Source organism: Dreissena polymorpha, chromosome 5 (genome assembly GCF_020536995.1).
Source record: "Dreissena polymorpha isolate Duluth1 chromosome 5, UMN_Dpol_1.0, whole genome shotgun sequence".
Lineage (NCBI taxonomy): Eukaryota > Metazoa > Mollusca > Bivalvia > Myida > Dreissenidae > Dreissena > Dreissena polymorpha.
In genome coordinates this window covers 119,151,550-119,164,593 of record NC_068359.1, presented here as the reverse complement: position 1 = coordinate 119,164,593, position 13,044 = coordinate 119,151,550, and the positions used below count along the sequence as shown (strand labels likewise).

The window sequence follows — 13,044 nt, the reverse complement described above, 5'->3', positions numbered from 1 at the left end:
CGTCGTTCAATAGGCTTTATGTAAACCGACTAACGCTGTGTCGACTGTACCGTGGTTTTTCATTATACCATTTGGTATTTCGATAGCCTGGCTTTAAAAGGTATTAAATACCAATGGCTAGCGTATTTAACATGCATAACCGACCAATCAAAACACTTCTCGCTTAAATGCGCGGTATTTACAAATACTATTTTCGCGGTAAATTCATCACCACGAAGAGGTTCAGACTTAGAACAAAAGCTTTAAAAAGTCATCGATTTGTCTTTAAAAATGACCGTGTTCATACCAACACGTTATCGTGTTATTTTTATATTAATTTTCTGCGTATCTATCGGCTTGTTTAGTTCATTTGCTTGCAAGTTCATCTTCATTTCGACTATTTCACGATGGGTATGCGGATACTTTGATAACAGATGGCACTTCGATACCAGATAACAACAAAAGCCACGCGCGAGAGGTAAGTTCATCAGGTTTTTTGAAGTTATATTATAAAGATTAGTTTTTTTAGACAAGGCACATGGTCGAGTTTATAAATTGTGTATCATTTTCTATTGCAAATAAAAACATCACGGAAAATTGGTAGATTTTTCCCCAATAAATAGAAAATTCGGTCGGAAAACAGCATAAACTGGATAAACAGTAAACATTTCAACAAAATAAAACTACTTAGAAATATTGCAAGAAATTGTTTGATAATCCAGCATGTAGAGTTATCACTGTGCTTCAAATACTGAAATTTTGATGGTATTTGATCCACATGATCCGTTGTATTTTCAATTCTCTTAATCTCAATTTACCACTTACAAACAAGTTTATTATTTAGACAATTATTTTTGGTCGTCACTTGAAATATATTTCTACAGAAATTTTGAGTAGGCTCAAAGTTCTGAAACACCTCTCCCGTTCAACCCCGTTCCCAATCGTGATACATCGGCTATCTCGGATTCCTCCGTAAGATAGGCCTCGTGGCTAACGGTCGCCATATTGCCTTGTATTACTACTTTACTACCCAAAAGGTTGTCAGTCTATTGTTATGAGGCTGTATACGATGCGCGTTGAACTAGCGCCAAACTTTTTACCGAAACTTTGATATTAAGAGCACTATTAACGTTCATTTGTGTTGCATTTTGACCTATTATCCAAGTGATTTACTTTTCCATTATTATTTAATCACCCTATCATCCAATTTTTAAGATGAAATTACGGTGTTAACAAAACCAACCAAACCGAAAGTGAAACTGGATGCATTACGTTTCGCGATGTAAACATTAAATATTTGTTCAGTTTGAGGAAGCGAATCGATAATAGACGTTGGAATATGTATGCAATACAGACTATCATTGCCGATTGTAGTACTGGCTAAAAAATACCTTTTATGACAGGTCATGTATAGAACGTTAATCAAATAGTGACTATAAATCACTACAAATGTCTGCGTTGTTCATTAATATAATTAATGCACGTTTCTGATCTAATTGCCTGTATCTAGTTGTAATTACCATGATATTGATAAAAATAAACGTTTTTTTTTTCATAAATTAACATTACATGTTTTATTTTTATCATTTAGGGAATAAATAATTGTATCATTATCATCATTAAATATTCTGAAAATAATCTAAATTATCATGATTACTTTGAAGTAGAATTTTGAAATTTTACTCATTGTTTTTAATGAATTTGCACATTTGCTTGATTCAAAATAAAATGTATTAATAAGGGTTTCTGTTGTTAGTTTTAACCCATTTTTAGTTCGATTAAATTTAAAGTACTAACTACGTACATGTATGTGAAATGCTCTTGAGTTCGTTTCCTGGGCCTAGAACCAGTACTTGGGTGTCTCTTGGAGATTTCTTAAGAATGCTCCCACACTGGGGATCAAACAAGTGACCTCCAGATCATTAGGTGGACACCACATCCATTACACATCAGCGACCTTTAATTAGTAAATTACTTTAGTATTGCAGCATTATATAATGTAATGTTGCTACATATTTTTGGAAAATGATTAATGTGCAGTACTAAATAAATCTAAATGCATACAATTTTAATTGTGTATATTGTGTGATTATTAGTTACAAATTCCCTTTTTACAGGTATACTGGATAATGAAAGACTGATAAACATAAAATTGACAACTCATCTCCCCAACGATACTTTGTGTGGCTCATTCTCGGAACAAACCCATAGTCAGTGAGAAATCTACAGTGTAAAAAGACCACTTGATTGTGACAGTTATGGCTGACCAAGCAGATGTTATCATTTAAAATAAAGAAAACTTCCAGTTCAATATACATTTTATACCAATTATGACATTGGCCAACACAGAAAATAATTATAAGGTTGATTTTCTCAAAATTGACTGTTACAATTGGATACTGTTTTAAGCTTCACTCTACTTTGTCTGAAAATAAAAGTCCTAAATGATGTAATAGAAACATACATATTTAATTTTTAGTTTTACAAGGATATATATATATATACATATATTATAATATCTTTTTATCGATGGTCAATCAATTTAAGTTTAACTAATATATACATACACATTTTATACATGTGTATGCTTTGATTTTTTTTCTATTGAAGCCAAATTTATATCCTATTAGATAGATAGATAATATCACAGCAGTATTCCTAGTTTGTCTGCAAGTACTGCAGAAATCATGGATTATTATTTTACTGAGTCAGCCTTAATCTTTATATTATAATTGTTAAAACAGATTAAGATGTGCATTATACAATTGAGGATGCATCAAGATTAAAAAATGGTACATGTATAAATTAATAAAGAATCAATAACAATCAGAAACTGTGCATTTTTTCAGTATTGTGTGAAAGGATTTGAAGTAATTATGTGTTTTTGAAGTATGATTTATGTGAATTTGAATAAATATATAAAATTTAGTGATTTTTCTCAGACAAAACTGTTAATTACATACTAAAGTATTCAGAATGTATTATTGTAATATTCATTCGAATTTTTTAGTACAAAAAGCACTTTTCCCTGGCATTTGTATTTATAGTAATTGCATATTTTATAATTCTGACAGCATTTATAAACTGTGTTCATGCAAGCATGAAACCGGTTTCATTTTTTGAGTATTTAAACAAGAGGGCCATGATGGCCCTGTATCGCTCCACTGCTGAAAAAAGGCTGAAACAAATTTCTCTGCATGTGCAAATACTTAAATATAGGCCCTATTTAAGCACATGTACACTTTTGTGACCTTCTAGGCTGGGTCAAATTTAACCCCAGGGGCATAATTTGAGCAAATTTTGTAGAGGACTACTATATCTCACTACATACAAAATGTGGTAGCCCTAGGTCCTAGAGTTAAGAACAAGAATATTTTTAAAGTTTTCACAAAATAAGCAAGATATAAGTGTATATAATGTTCAATTTTGTGACATGCCGGTCAGGATCAAATTTGACCCAAAGGGCATAATTTGAACAAACTTGGTAGAGGACTATAAGATGTTACTGCATACCAAATTTGGTAGCCATAGTCCAAATGGTTTTCGACAAGAAGATTTTTAAAGATTTCACAAAATAGGCGCTTAAAAAGCGTTTTTTCAATTTTGTGACCCCCCGGGGCAGGGTCAAAGTTGACCCCAGAGGCATTATTTGAACAAATTTGTTAGAGGTTTATTAGATGTCACTACATACCAAATTTGGTAGCCCTAGGCCCAATGGTTATGGAAAACAAGATTGTTAAAGTTTTCACAAAATAGGCCCCATATAAGTGTATGTTCAGTTTTGTGACCCCGGGCAGGGTCAAATTTGACCCAAGGGGCATAATTTGAACAAACTTGGTAGAGAACTATAACATGTCACTACATACCAAATTTGGTAGCCCTCTGCCTTATGGTTAAGGACAAGAAGAGTTTTAAAATTTTCACAAAATATACCCTATATAAGCATATGTTCGATTTTGTGACCCCGGGGCAGGGTCAAATTTGACCCCAGGGGTATAATTTGAACAAATTTGGTAGAGGACTATTAGATGTGTCTACATACCAAATTTGATAGCCCTAGGCCCAATGGTTATGGACGGGAAATTTAGAAAGTTTTCACAAAATAGGCCTTATTTAAGCAAATTTTCAATTTTGTGACCCCCAGGGCAGAGTCAAATTTGACCCCAGGGGCATAATTTGAACAAATTTGAAAGAGGTTCACCCCAGGAACATTCCTAAGAAATTTCATCAGAATTGGACCAGTAGTTTAGGAGAAGATGTTTAAAGGAAAAGTTTATGCATTGATGCACGATGGACACAGGACCTTTGGCCAGTGGAGCTAAAAATCAAATTAAACATTTAGTTTTGATGTAAAATCAGTTTTTATATGCAAGTGTCTATTTCACTTATAAATTAAAACAGCATATTATTCATTATTGAAAAGATTATTCCAAGCTTGATGTCATATTTCAACTTTGCATAGTGTAGTTAATTGGACATTGTATTGAACTGTATGGGCAGCTATATTTTTTAATTTATGTATGTTGTATTATACAAAATGCACTATTTCTACCTCAAGTAGACCATATAAGGCCTACTGCTACTAAATAGGCACTGGTATGAATTTGACACTGTTTTTGATGCTCATACAAAACTTTAATTATTACTACACTTTAGTATATTAAATATTTTCAAGTTTTTGTTCAACATTTTTTGCAAAAGAAAAGAATGTCTTAATGCATTTGAAAATATACTTAAAACAAACTCAACATGCATTTTAACATACCTTTTTCCTGGTAAAGTGTATTTGGGATGATAAAAAATACACTTGAAGAGTATTAATGCTGGAAAAATGCAGAAAAAAATACATTTGTTTCTGTTAGAAGTGTGTCTTGTCTGCATTTTTAAGTGTATTAAATGCACATCAAATGCAGATAAATACAATCCCAATACTGTTACATGTATTGTAATGGACATAAAATGCACTTGTTCTTGTAATTAAATGCTTTATTGAATTGAAATAACCTTTTATAACGTTTTAACAATTAATAATACCTTTTTATATAAATTTTCTTTTGAAATGTGACACTTAAATGATTTTTGCACCACTAGTAAGAGGTATAATTTGTGCTCATAATGCTTTATCATTACCCTATATAATATCATTTGTTGTATGAAAATTGCCCGTAAAATTCATGTGAAAGCTCAAGAGATCAATAGCATTGTGCTATACCCTGCTCCTTTTTACATGACTTGATGGTATTTAGTCCCAAATTCTACATGGCTAAGGGAAAATTAATGTGCAGATTTGACAAATAAGTCTTAACTGGGATCCAATAGGCAGACTTTCATATTACTTGTATTTAATTTAAATCATGATCTGAATTGCTCTTTGGCAAATCTTTGTTGGTCACAGTATTCAACTGAATTTTGTTCACTTTGTAGTGATTATATTTTCTATATTTATCAGACAACATCTTTCTTCAAAAGTTTAACATGATTGCTTGGTTAATTTAGAAACAAGATCAATGCATCATAACATAAAATGAAAATATGTGTAATAGTAAAAATGGCAGCAAAAAAGCACTAGATTATCTGCCTTAAATCTGAGACGATATGTTGATGTATTGGAATTTCTCATAAATAATGTGTTCCATAGTTGTATAGTCGCATGCATGAGTGGTGTCAATGTCACAATACCAATTAAAGCCTATAATTAACTAAATCAATTTGAAGTTTGATGTGTGTTTTTTTCAAGATCTGTTATATATTATTATATATACATGTATATATATATTGTTGAAAAGTTAACATACAATAAGTTTACTGTAATTAAGTGACAAATAGTTTTACTGATTTGGTTGGATGCATATATGCAGATATATCATGGTTTGTGCAGAGGACAGAAGCAAAAACAAGAGCTGTCTCCGTAGGATGACATATGCCCCCGATAAACGCTTTAATAGAAGTTATGAGCATTTTTCAAAACCTAAAAACCGACCCTAAGTTCAAGGTCAAAGGGGTCAAAATTTGTGTGTGTATGGGAAGGCCTTGTCCATATACACATGCATACCAAATATGAATGTTACATCTAAAGCGACATAGAAGTTATGAGCATTTTTTCGAAACTTAAATGCAAAGTGTGACGGATAGACAGACGGACAATGCGATCACTATATGCCCTCCTTTGGGGGCATAAAAATGTGTTTCACATTGTTTTGTTAAATTAGTAATGTAGTTAAAAGAACAGAATCATCAATTATAAAGTTATTGATTATAAAGTGTTGCTGGCATATTTGATGCATTCATCTAGCTATAAGAAGGTCCCTGTTTTATCCCCACTGGCACCGAGTGAAGGTTCTCAAAATCTTTAAACAATATGAATAACTACATATAGGGTCAAGAGCCTTGTTGATATGGGGGCTAAACACGGTTACACCTGAAATCAAAGTGACCCAGGTTAAAGGCCGAGGCCAAAAAAATAAACCAGAGGTCGCATGAGCCTGCTATACTCTGTCTGAACAAGTATTGTTTCTTCTCAGAAAACTGGCTTAAGTGTCTTACTAAGCTTTAGACTTTGAGTTTCAGTGCAATCAATCTAAAATAAATTGGTCAAATTAAATAATAATTTGTAAAAAATAAACATTATGCACAAATTCAATTATTTACTTTACCTGTGTGCATGAATCATTTCAGTCTTGATGGTTAGTGAACTATGTAAAAAGCACCATATCTATGAAACACTTGTATTTTGAATAGTGCAATGTTCCACAGAAATGATGCTGATGATAATTCTACACGATGATGAATTATTAGATATATTTCTAAATTCCATTTCCACCAACAATTCGGTTATTCCCCTACCAGTTCACATGCTTCATACACAGTTGAAAATAACACTATTTCACTCAACAACCGTGACACATGTACTCGATTTTTCAACTTTTCGCAATTAAACTTGTCTTCTTCTGTTATTGTTGTTGTTGTACTTTTTAAAGTAGTTCGAAAGATGGCGACCATTAACCCAGAGATTGATTTATGAAATAAATCGTCTGCTGATCCAGAGTGCCCCGTTCCAGGCCGTCAACAAAGTTCGAAGACAGTATGTAACACGTTGCTACTACGATCACTCCGTTCTTACACAGTTCGAGCCCGTTTAGTTACATTTTTCAGAACGTACTTCGAACGGAGTCGGTGTATTGGGGGTATAAGAGAATTGAAAATACAACGGATCATGTGGATCAACACGACTGTGTTCAATTGAACGTATAGCAGGACTCTAGATAAGGGGAGCAAGGGGTCTTAAAGCGGCCAATACACCTCATAAAATCCTTTGTCATTGGTGCTCATTAGAATCGCATCATTAAAACGATACTAATGCGTAGCCACAAAATTTAACTCCCTTTATATTGAGCTTTACACTTCCCTTTCCCTTTTATTATCATATTCCAAAGGGATAAGAACATGTTTCGGTAATTCATTTTTAATTTACGTCAGTAGATACATTTGTATTTATTGCCTGCTTACTATAGCAGTATACCACAGCGAATTCTGCATTTCTGATCCACTTAATAGAGTGTGTTATATTTGGTAAAAAGTGTCGAGGTATCTGGAATCAAAGTGCTATTGTCTTTGATATGATCGATAAAAGAAGTGTCCGTGAAAATTTGGCATCCGACTCTTAAAACATTTGAATTTCCTCAAATACGTTATTCAACTAAAATTTAACATGTTGTAAAATTAAATAACATATTTATCTTATATTTCGATTAGTTGGCACGTTGATTTATTTCCAAGTATTTTTATTTTGTTCAAATACGTACTTTTCATCGAATTCATGACAATGATCAATGAAATTGTATCTCTTTTTTTATAATCCACTGTTTCTTTTCACGACTTTCTTGCTCCGCAATACGAAGTACTATACCATTAATCGACCAAACAATGTTACGTGTCTGAAAACCAAATGAACAGAACATAAATGCAAAAAAAATCTGAAAAACTCAACTCTCGCGCGTGGCTTTTGTAATTATCTGGTATCGTAGTGCTATCTGTTATCAAAGTATCCGCATACCCGGCGTGTATTTGGTACTGGAAAATGATTAAGCAATAATATTCAAGATTTAAAGTGTGTTAAAAATACTGTGACAGTGCCTTTAACACCAACATTAAAAGTTCAACTTGATATTATTTGATGTATTCTTTTTTATAATATTATTATGTAATAACATAAAGAAATAAAAATATTATTATTTTATACAATCTTTTATACAATCCGTTCTCCGTTTTAAAATTGCCTACGCAATTTATTGTAAAGACATGAATGGTTGTGAACCCCTAGAGTGTTGGTAATCTTAATCAACTCAATAACACGCGTAAGTCTTTGTTAATGTAGTGTTTTAAATACAAATATCTCTAATATTTATATTTCATGAGTTTAGAGTTTTCTAAAATTGATGACATTATTTATGTAACGAAGTGCTTTTTGATAATGTATTGCCCTTGAGCGGTTGATTTGCATTTTTTGTGTGTATGAAAATTTAGAAACAAACCCGACTACTTACAAAATAAGTGTATGTAAAAACAAGATGACTCGATTTGATCACGGACACAAATCGGGGGGGGGGGGGGCACAAAAAATATATATTCTTTTAAGTGGTCACCTACACAAAAAATGCTTACGTATTTAAATACTCGTCGGAACAATGCGAAGCAATGTCAGTGTTGTGAATTTACTCTACTGTATTGATCCAGACTTGCAAAACCATTTAGATTGCGGTGGATTAATGGTACTGCACCAGTACGTAACAAATATCTTCTAAATTAAAGCATAAGTGAAGGTGTTCGGAACTTGATTCTGAACACAAAATCGATTTGCGAGGGTATATCTGAACATTTAATGATATCTTACCGATGCCTGTAAATAAGCTAAAGTGGCTCTCACAAACAAACTATTACTTTTCTGACAGTAAAGAAAGTGCAATCATTTACTCAATAAGATTATATTTCAATGCAATAAAAACATAATTGCAACACACTTAAATTCGTACATGTATAAAATCTCTTTATCATTAAGTTTGACAATTAAATAATAGATTCAACGGAACAATAAGCAAACGTTTTTACAAATTTGGTTTCCTATTTTGGGCGAATATTTTGCACTGGCTGGCGTCGTGGCTGTCTTTATCACAAACCCTCACGTATTCACATTTATACTCGAACCGAACACTCATTCAAGCGTACAATTTAAAAGTCAATCAATCACTGACAAGTTAATTCGCACAGTCAGTTACGGCCCAGTCTCACTGTGATGCCGGCGGAGCCCCGGTGCATGCTCCGGGATGAACCGGGGCTCTACCAGGATGAACCGGGGCTCGACCGGGATAAAACGGGGACAACCGGGGCTCCACCGGGAAAGTAATATCATGTTTAATACCTCCGGGAGACACAGGGAAGGACCTGCAACGACAGACGCGGCACCGAGAATAACCGATAGCACCGGAAACAACCGGGACGGCACCGTAGCTCCACCGGGGCCCATACAGACCCCGGCAGAGCTACGGCAAACACCAGTGGAGCCCCGATGAATGCCGGTAGAGTCTCGGTATAGCTACGGTACATAAATTAACCGGCGCTCTGCCGGGACGCCACCGGCATTCACCGGGGCTTTGCCGGGGCATTACGGGCGACGGCCGGGGTTAAATCGGGGCGTTGCATTAGCTCTGCCGGGGTCTGATGCTGGTTCAGCCCCGGTGAGTGCCGGCGGAGTTACGGTATACCGGGGCGCTGCCGGAACGCTGCCGGGACGCTGTCGGGACGCTACCGGCTTTCACCGGGGGTCAATCAGGGCATTACCGGCGACAACCGGGGATTTGCCGGGGTTTTCACCGGGATAAACCGTAGCCAGTCCGGGGCTGATCGGGACTCTGCCGGGCTGTTGACCGGCTTCAACCGGGGCGGCACCGGGAAATATTGTGACCGCTTAAAAAATATACGAATAATCCCGGTTCTCGCCAGTCGACCGGCGTTAGCAAATCGGGATGGACCGGGGCTCTACCGGCAATAATGAGACTTGGGCTATAATCACTGACATTTTCATTCACACATTCTAGCAGTCAGCCTAACAGTCAGTCAATTACTCACTTGCACAATCACGGAGTCAATCAATCCCTGTCACAGTCTTACATTCGTTAAATTACTTACATATACACTCGCGCAGTTAGTCTGTCAATCACACATTCGAACAGGCAGTCATTCGCTCTCAAGTACCCTTGGATATTAACTCAATCATTCACTCTGTTACGAGGGTGCACAAATCCGAAAGCGTGTAACAATGTTCCTTAAGTCGTCAGGCAAAATATCAAACTAGCATTCATGGACAATAGCTTTTTTGTGTAAGTGTATAAATCATGTTTGTAGTTTTGCAAATAACTGCTTATTACAAGCTTTAAATAGATACAGAACTACAGATTTGTCAGAATATGAAATATAATTATATACCCAAAATCATATAGAAGTTTCTATACATATGAATTCCAATTCGAAAGATCCATTTTTATTCTTAATTGTTGCAGTAGTGTTAATAAATATATATATATAAACAAAACAAAACAACATAAATGCATTTGTTAAATAAATTTATTAGGTAAATCAAACGACAGGGGTTTGTTACACATAAAAAAACGTCATTTGCCTTCATTGTCCATATTGCATTTTCTAACGTTATCTATATGGTCTTCCTTTTCTCTCATATGATATGTAAATAGAAGAAAACCCATACTCAAAAGGATCACTCTTGTTTGTTTAACGTGTATTATTTGTAACTTAACACATATGCAATAATTTATCTGAAATTAACAGACCAATGATTCATTTATGAATATACGCTAGCCTACTGAAATATGGCCAGTATCTTTCAACGCAAAACTTATGACAAACGTGCCATTTTATATAACGACTTAGAAATAAATAATAATATATACTTTCTTGTGTATACATAATTTGCATACAGTCAATAAACGCAAAATAATATACTTTTCGAAATCATAGGGAAAAAAAGTATGTATTATTACAGTATGATATATGCATTCCAATCATTTACATATAGTCCAAATGAGTATAGCTCCCTTAATCAGATTGATGCATCTGTAGCCTGTAAAACACGCAGGACAGTAACCTGTAGTTTGTAGATAGTGCAATTACAAAGGAAATTTAAGAGCAATCAGAAAAACAAGGATTAAATAAGTCAGGAAAGCCCGACTCCACACATATATAATCCCTCCCTGCCTCCATCACCCCCTTCCCCTTCTCTGTCTGTCTGTCTGCCTGCCTGCCTGTCCGTCTGTCCGTCCGTCCGTCCGTCTGTCCGTCTGTCTGTCTGCCTCCCTCCCTCCCTCCCTGCCTGCCTGCCTGTCTGTCTGCCTGCCTGCCAGTCCGTCCGTCCGTCCGTCCGCCCGCCTGCATGCCGGCCGGCCCGCCCGCGCCCACCCGCGCCCGCCCGCACCCGCCCGCGCCCTCATGCCGCACACCCGCCCACCCGAGCCTGCCCGTCCGTACGTCCTTCCGTCCGTCCGCCTGTCTGTTTTGGGTTTATAAGTGTGATCAAACACTTAAGAAAAAGTGGTTGTCTGAAATTACATTGCATTTGATACAAAACATTTTCATTGCCTTATTCCTATTTCTGAAAAAAAAGTTGAGTAAACAAAACGTATTTTTTATTGAGATCGCGCACAAAGTTAATTGTTATGCTTGCTAGTAAACTGTGCACTATTCACAAGCTGTTAATCGCAGACTATGATCAACGTGTACCAAAAACAAGAAGTAAACATAGCCATATAAAACCCGTCAGGATACTTTTACATCATCGATCACAATTTGTAAGTGTTTTAATGACCCGTTGTGTATCGGCTCTCTACGCGACCTTTTTTCGGTCAGCTATTCACCTTACATGACCTTTGTAAGTGTCCAATAAAATTCAAATAAAATTTCCCGCGACTAGATCTGAATGAATACGCTTCATTTATTCCATTGGCTGATTTGAACATAATTCCCCCAGAACATCGGCAACACGAACGCGTCTTTGTAATGATGTTAAATGCGTGTTCAGCATGAATCAACTTTATCCCTTATAGAAAGGCTCGAGGGATAGATCAATTTCACACTCAACTCACGACATCAATACAGTTTGTTTGTGCCCCTTTACATTTAGAAGATTGTCAGCGACAAAGCGTTTATACTTAAAGGCTGTGTTCTCATATTTAGTTATTACTACCGCATTGCATTCTGTGATCACGTATATTTTGCATCATATGAATATTGTTGTCCCCTATCCTGATATTCGTTTTGACCAAAATATGTTAAATTGTTTTCGAAACACCGAAACAAACATGTAAAAGTATAAAGCTTTAAACAAACCGTCGTTCCAGCAGTGGAATCGTGACCTCACTTTAACGCACTGCATTCCATCTCGCAATGTATAAAGTTCAGTTCGCGGTCAGTACAAGACTCATTTTATAAACTCTATCGCATTAACCCGGTGAACTTAACCAGAAATACAATGTATCTTTATTTCGGATATTCGGCGATATAATTATGGTATGTCAATAAAAAAAATCAATTATTCCATGAATATTCCACGTATATTTTGCATCATATGAATATTGTTGTCCCCTATCCTGATATTCGTTTTGACCAAAATATGTTAAATTGTTTTCGAAACACCGAAACAAACATGTAAAAGTATAAAGCTTTAAACAAACCGTCGTTCCAGCAGTGGAATCGTGACCTCACTTTAATGCACTGCATTCCATCTCGCAAGGTATAAAGTTCAGTTCGCGGTCAGTACAAGACTCATTTTATAAACTCTTTCGCATTAACCCGGTGAACTTAACCAGAAATACAATGTATCTTTATTGCAGATATTCGGCGATATAATTATGGTATGTCAATAAAAAAAAATCAATTATTCCATGATAAGTACTAGTTTTGATTAATTTAATAAGAATAATTCCGCCATAGAGACCAATTCATTAAGCATTAGCGCGATGATTCACGATACAATTAACAATTGAATCAAATAACTATGTC

At 35.3% G+C, this 13,044-nt stretch overlaps 1 protein-coding gene across 1 annotated transcript in view; it reads left to right on the top strand.

Annotated features, from left to right (window-relative positions):
• LOC127881065 (salivary glue protein Sgs-3-like) overlaps positions 1-13,044 on the top strand; it is a 194,750-nt gene that overhangs the window by 99,087 nt on the left and 82,619 nt on the right. The gene's annotated exons all lie outside the window — the stretch shown is intronic.